At 42.9% G+C, this 7,660-nt stretch overlaps 1 protein-coding gene across 3 annotated transcripts in view; it reads left to right on the top strand.

Annotated features, from left to right (window-relative positions):
* Positions 1–1,364: 1,364 nt before the first annotated feature.
* Positions 1,365–7,660, top strand: part of FMO1 (flavin containing dimethylaniline monoxygenase 1) — a 44,940-nt gene continuing 38,644 nt past the window's right edge. The window contains exon 1 of one of the 3 annotated variants that reach the window (XM_003258871.3): positions 1,365–1,517. The gene's annotated coding sequence lies outside the window, so the exon portion shown is untranslated. The remainder of the gene's footprint in view (positions 1,518–7,660) is intronic. The other 2 variants (XM_003258870.3, XM_012510996.2) reach the window with 2 other exon arrangements.

Genomic DNA, 7,660 nt, shown 5'->3' with positions numbered 1-7,660 from the left:
ATTTTTTGCAATTGCAAATTGTGTGCTGCTATAAATAAGTGTGTTCAAGTATCTTTTTTGTATAATGACTCTTATTCCTCATTTTCAAGAGAGCATGAGCTGTGGTAGTATAGGGAGAATGCAAGATTGCCCTAAGGTCTCCTGGATAAGTATTCGTATTTCTCAGGCTAATAGTCAAAACTATCACAAAGTTCAGCTGGAAGTTTCCTTCTCCCTGTGGTCCTTCCCCAATTTCACTGGCAGTCCTCCCCCAGAACCCCTGTGAGATAAAGTCAGAAATGACTTCTCTGGGCACCAAGAGTACCTACAGGACTCTTCCCACTGCTTCTACTTTTATATTTCATTTTGCTCTCTAAATTCATCTCAGCTCTAGGTAAGGTTAAATCCTTCTCCTGTGATCTGGATTTTTAGGTTCGCTAGTGGGTTTGTGTGTTTGGAGGCAGACTTTTCCCCCTCTCACACTTTGGGCACTCACAGTTTCTCAGCTGTCTCACGGAGTTTGCAGCAGCAAGCCACCTCTTTCAAAGGTTCTGTGAATTCTTTTGGTTTTCCTGGTATGTTCATGCAGTACTTCTTGGAGGAAAATTTCACTGTGTGAATCTCCACATGCTGTTCTGTCTGTCTGTGTGGAAACTGCAAGTTAGTCCTGCCTCTATCCACCATTTTCCAACAATCTGTCATTAACCATTTCAAAGTATAGAATTCAGTGGCATTTAGTACATTCATAATGCTGTGTAACCATCACCTCTATCCAGTTTCAAAACACTGTCATCACACCTAAAAGAAAACTCCATACTCATTAGCAATCCTTCCCCATTCCCTTCTTTCCCCAGCCCCTGGCAGCCACTCGATTATGCCTATTTTAAATTGAGGAAACTAAAGCTGAGAAAAGTTATACAGTGTTTCCACCATGATTCTGATAACAGCTGGTGAACACAATACTTGAACCCAGGACTAGTGACTCCCAAGGTCATACTCCTCCCATATACCTGTCTTTTATTTCCCAAGTGCTTGGGCAATCAGCTGCACTTAAAAAGCCTTTACAAATAGAGTTTACTAATGTGAGTAATATGTGATTTTTTAAAAATAATAATTGTCTCTAAAGGTGAAATGGATCAAAGCCCTTAAAAGTGAATCTGTGGTGTAGTAACTGTTAACATAATTGTCTTATTTTATTCTCATCCCCTTAAAGAATAAAATTGATGAACAAGTGAGGATGCTGGTGTAACTCCCTAACTTAGTTTACAGTCTGTAAGCAGAAGAGTGAGTCTAAAGTGCATGTCACCAGACAGTGTTTCTCCTAGCATTTCACTGTTGCATTAATCAACAAGTTAAAATATAAACAATGGCTAACCTTGGGTTTCAAATTTAACATTCCTTATCCCTTAGACCAGGTCTATCCACTGTGCTGGGGACTCCCAAGCCAGCACTGGCTCATACTGATTCATTTTGATTTCTGCTAATACCAGAGTCCTGTGTGGCAGAGCCATTGGCACCAGAAATTACAAGTACGTAAGGTAAGTAACCAGATATAATCTCTGGTTTCTTTGGATGAGGAAAGTGGGGCCTGGATTTTTCCCGTTTTGTTATTGTGCTCCAGGGAAGAACCACCTTATCAGAAAGCAGCTTTCTCTGTCCAACCCTGGAGGAGCTATAAAGCTACTCCTTGGCCCAAAGTATAGGAGTAGTAAATGTTTGGATACTTATAATGGGACAATATCATTGATTCAACCACTTAATAATCTACCCAGCAGTATACTTACCTGTCTTCCATGTACACAGGTAAGTATACTGTTGGGTAGATTATTAAGTGGTTGAATCAAATGGGAAAAACTTGAATTTTTAATGCAAGAGGAAAAGTCTTTTTTTTTTTAGTGCTTCCATCAGCAGCTTCTAACATTGTCTGAGATCATAGTTTTTGAAGGGTGACTACCAAATGTTGGCATTTGGCACAAGTGGGAAGCAAAAGGCAAGCCCCTTTAGAATTTGACTAATCTCTCTGTCATGTCATCTTTTTTTCTGTTGTTAAAAGTGTTTCATGCTTCATTCTATGCATTATGTCAAAATTTATTGATTTCCATGTGATTGGCACATCTTTTTTACTAATCCCCCTCCAGGTAAATTCACAAGATTATAAACATCAAGGGTTTGAAAATCATTTTTAGATATTCAGGTCTATGCCATCTGTTCTGCAGATGGAGAAACTGCATCCTTGGTTATTTCTTAGAGTTTCCCCTGCATCCTACGGAACCTGCTATGGCCTTGTAACTGGCACAGAGGACCTAAAGCCTGGGAGAATTTTTGTTATTTGCTTGTTGTGGTTAGGAACGTTTGAGTAAATGAGGAGCTGCTGCTAGAGGACAGAAATCCCAGAGTATGGCCCTCCTTGGACCCAAGTTTCTTACCAGCTGTGCTCCTTTGTTCCCAGGGGCTAAGTAGGCACCTTCACCCACCCCAACCGCCATCCAGCTGAATCTCTCTCTGATTACTCCTGAAATGTCACAACCCACTTGAGGATAGGGTATCATTGTGCAGTCTGTGCTAACCAGTATTCTGAAGTATTTTCATGCACTAAGGTGTAGGGGTGTGTGTGTGAGAGAGAGATAGAGGGAGTAGGGAAGGAGGAGAAGATGGGGAATGCATAAATAGAGGGCTGGATACAAATCTGACAGTGCCAATGGCTTCCTAGTAAATGCATAAGTGAGTCACACTGGAAACGTTAAACATTGGCTAATTGATACAATGCTAGCCTCAAATATAGTATAATATGCATTTTCTTGACACCAACAAATAAAATCTCCGGGTCAATAAAATAAACTCAGAAAATAAGACTCTTGCCCGGAAGTTTTCAACTTTCTAGGTTCAAGGAGCCCTTGCCGTGGTGTGCGATTTCTTCACGGTTCCCCCAGACCATAGTTTCTCTTATTAAGTAGACAAAAACTTAATAACTATTTGTGTTCTAACAACTTTGTAGTTGTTTAAACAATATACAAACCAAAAGAAAAATAATATTTTTATTTCATTCTTAATCCCAACTACTTAATAATAAAGTTTATGTGCCTCCCTGAGCACTGCACAACTTCTCAAACCTTGGAATCAGATCAAACATGAACCCTTCATTTCTGTTCCACCTCAGTTTTCATGCAATACTTGCTTTTTGTCATAGTGAGAGGTGACAGCTTGCTGGCAGTCCTCACAGCCCTCGCTTGCTCTCGGTGCCTCCTCTGCCCGGGCTCCCACTTTGGCGGCACTTGAGGAGCCCTTCAGCCCACCGCTGCACTGTGGCAGCCCCCTTCTGGGCTGGCCAAGGCCAGAGCCGCCTCCCTCAGCTTGCAGGGAGGTGTGGAGGGAGAGGCGCGAGCCGGAAACGGGGCTGCGCGCTGCGCTTGCCGGCCGGCTGGAGTTCCGGGTGGGTATGGGCTTCGCGGGCCCCCCCACTGGGAGCAGCCGGCCGGCCCTGCTGGCCCTGGGCAGTGAGGGGCTTAGCACCCAGGCCAGCAGCTGCGGAGGGTGTACTGGGTCCCCCAGCAGTGCTGAGACCCACCGGCGCTGCGCTCGATTTCTCACCGGACCTTAGCTGCCTTCCTGCAGGGCAGGGCTGGGGACCTGCAGCCCGCCATGCCTGAGCCTCCCACCCCCTCCATGGGCTCCTGTGCCTCCGGAGCCTCCCTGACGAGCGCCACCCCCTGCTCCACAGCGCCCGGTCCCATCAACCACCCAAGGGCTGAGGAGCATGAGCGCACGGTGCGGGACTGTCAGGCAGCTCCACCTGCAGCCCCAGTGCAGGATCCACTGGGTGAAGCCAGCTGGGCTCCTGAGTCTGGTGGAGATGTGGAGAAACTTTATGTCTAGCTCAGGGATTATAAACACACCAATCAGCACCCTGTGTCTAGCTCTAGGTTTGTGGATGTACCAATCGACACTCTGTGTCTGGCTGGTCTGGTGGGGCCTTGGAGAACCTTTGTGTCCATACCCTGTATCTAACTGATGTGATGGGGACGTGGAGGACTTTTATGTCTAGCTCAGGGATGGCAAAGGCACCAATCAGTGCCCTGTCAAAACAGACCACTCGGCTCTACCAATCAGCAGGACGTGGGTGGGGCCAGATAAGAGAATAAAAGCAGGCTGCCGGAGCCAGCAGTGCCAACCCGCTCAGGTCCCCTTCCTCACTGTGGAAGCTTTGTTCTTTCGCTCTTTGCAATAAATCTTGCTACTGCTCACTCTTTGGGTCCACACTGCTTTTATGAGCTGTAACACTCACCGCGAAGGTCTGCAGCTTCACTCCTGAAGCCAGAGAGACCATGAGCCCACCGGGAGGAACGAACAACTCCAAACGTGCCGCCTTAAGAGCCACCTTAAGAGCTGTAGCACTCACTGCGAAGGTCTGCAGCTTCACTCCTGAGCCAGTGAGACCACGAACCCACCAGAAGGAAAAAACTCCGAACACATCCGAACGTCAGAAGGAACAAACTCCGGACACACCGCGTTTAGAACTGTAACACTCACCGAGAGGGTCCGTGGTTCATTCTTGAAGTCAGTGAGACCAAGAACCCACCAATTCCGGACACAATAGCAATTGTCAAACACCAGCTTGCGCAAAAAAAAAAAAAAAAAAAAAAAAAAAAAAAAAAAAAAAAAAAAAAAAAAAAAAAAAAAAAAAAAAAAAAAAAAAAAAAAAAAAAAAAAAAAAAAGATATCAACGACCACAGAAATACAATCTACCATCAGAGAATACTACAACACCTCTATGCAAATAAACGAGAAAATCTAGAAGAAATGGATAAATTCCTCAACAAATACACCCTCCCAAGACTAAACCAGGAAGAAGTTGAATCTCTGAATAGACCAATAACAGGCTCTGAAATTGTGGCAATAATCAATAGCTTACCAACCAAAAAGAGTCCAGGACCTGATGGATTCACAGCCGAATTCTACCAGAGGTACAAGGAGGAACTGGTACCATTCCTTCTGAAACTATTCCAATCGATAGAAAAAGAGGGAATCCTCCCTAACACATTTTATGAAGCCAGCATCGTCCTGATACCAAAACCTGGCAGAGACATAACCAAAAAAGAGAATTTCAGACCAATATCCTTGATGAACATTGATGCAAAAATCCTCAATAAAATACTGGCAAACCGAATCCAGCAGCACATCAAAAAGCTTATCCACCATGATCAAGTGGGCTTCATCCCTGGGATGCAAGGCTGGTTCAACATACGCAAATCAATAAATGTAATCCAACATATAAACAGAACCAAAGACAAAAACCACATGATTATCTCAATAGATGCAGAAAAGGCCTTTGACAAAATTCAACAACCCTTCATGCTAAAAACTCTCAATAAATTAGGTATTGATGGGACGTATCTCAAAATAATAAGAGCTATCTACGACAAACCCACAGCCAATATCATACTGAATGGGCAAAAACTGGAAGCATTCCCTCTGAAAACTGGCACAAGACAGGGATGCCCTCTCTCACCGCTCCTGTTCAACATAGTGCTGGAAGTTCTGGCCAGAGCAATCAGGCAGGAGAAGGAAATAAAAGGTATTCAATTAGGAAAAGAGGAAGTCAAATTGTCCCTGTTTGCAGATGACATGATTGTATATCTAGAAAACCCCATTGTCTCAGCCCAAAATCTCCTTAAGCTGATTAGCAACTTCAGCGAAGTCTCAGGATACAAAATTAATGTACAAAAATCACAAGCATTCTTGTACACCAATAACAGACAAACAGAGAGCCAAATCATGAGTGAACTCCCATTCACAATTGCTTCAAAGAGAATAAAATACCTAGGAATCCAACTTACAAGGGATGTGAAGGACCTCTTCAAGGAGAACTACAAACCACTGCTCAATGAAATAAAAGAGGATACAAACAAATGGAAGAACATTCCATGCTCATGGGTTGGAAGAATCAATATCGTGAAAATGGCCATACTGCCCAAGGTAATTTATAGATTCAATGCCATCCCCATCAAGCTACCAATGACTTTCTTCACAGAATTGGAAAAAACTACTTTAAAGTTCATATGGAACCGAAAAAGAGCCCGCATCGCCAAGTCAATCCTAAGCCAAAAGAACAAAGCTGGAGGCATCACGCTACCTGACTTTAAACTATACTACAAGGCTACAGTAACCAAAACAGCATGGTACTGGTACCACAACAGAGACATAGATCAATGGAACAGAACAGAGCCCTCAGAAACGATGCCGCATAGCTACAACTATCTGATCTTTGACAAACCTGACAAAAATAAGAAATGGGGAAAGGATTCCCTATTTAATAAATGGTGCTGGGAAAACTGGCTAGCCATATGTAGAAAGCTGAAACTGGATCCCTTCCTTACACCTTATACAAAAATTAATTCAAGATGGATTAAAGACTTATATGTTAGACCTAAAACCATTAAAATCCTACAAGAAAACCTAGGCAATACCATTCAGGACATAGGCGTGGGCAAGGACTTCATGTCTAAAACACCAAAAGCAGTGGCAACAAAAGCCAAAATCGACAAATGGGATCTCATTAAACTAAAGAGCTTCTGCACAGCAAAAGAAACTATCATCAGAATGAACAGGCAACCTACAGAATGGGAGAAAATTTTTGCAACCTACTCATCTGACAAAGGGCTAATATCCAGAATCTATAACGAACTCAAACAAATTTTCAAGAAAAAAACAAACAACCCCATCAAAAAGTGGGCAGAGGACATGAACAGACACTTCTCAAAAGAAGACATTTATGCAGCCAGAAAACACATGAAGAAATGCTCATCATCACTGGCCATCAGAGAAATGCAAATCAAAACCACAGTGAGATACCATCTCACACCAGTTAGAATGGCCATCATTAAAAAATCAGGAAACAACAGGTGCTGGAGAGGATGTGGAGAAATAGGAACACTTTTACACTGTTGGTGGGATTGTAAACTAGTTCAACCATTGTGGAAGTCAGTGTGGCGATTCCTCAGGGATCTCGAACTAGAAATACCATTTGACCCAGCCATCCCATTACTGGGTATATACCCAAAGGACTATAAATCATGCTGCTATAAAGACACATGCACACGTATGTTTATTGCGGCACTATTCACAATAGCAAAGAGTTGGAACCAACCCAAATGTCCAACAACGATAGACTGGATTAAGAAAATGTGGCACATATACACCATGGAATACTATGCAGCCATAAAAAATGATGAGTTCGTGTCCTTTGTAGGGACATGGATGAAACTGGAAACATCATTCTCAGTAAACTATCGCAAGGACAAAAACCAAACACCGCATGTTCTCACTCATAGGTGGGAATTGAACAATGAGAACTGATGGACACAGGAAGGGAACATCACACTCCGGGGACTGTTGTGGGGGGGGGGGGGGGGGACAGCATTAGGAGATACACCTAATGCTAAATGACGAGTTAATGGTGCAGGAAATCAACATGGCACATGGATACATATGTAACAAACCTGCACATTGTGCACATGTACCTAAAACCCTAAAGTATAATAAAAAAAAAAAAAAAAAAAAAAAAAAAAAAAAAAACACCCAGCTTTGCAAAGATATGACGTCAGCAAATGGAACACAGTCTTATATAATATTAAATATTACTTTCAGCTAATACCATAGTGTTCAACTGACATCAAGAATCACT

Source organism: Nomascus leucogenys, chromosome 12, assembly GCF_006542625.1.
Source record: "Nomascus leucogenys isolate Asia chromosome 12, Asia_NLE_v1, whole genome shotgun sequence".
Lineage (NCBI taxonomy): Eukaryota > Metazoa > Chordata > Mammalia > Primates > Hylobatidae > Nomascus > Nomascus leucogenys.
Note: the sequence above shows the minus strand (reverse complement) of the source record. Positions and strands in the feature narration are given on the sequence as shown.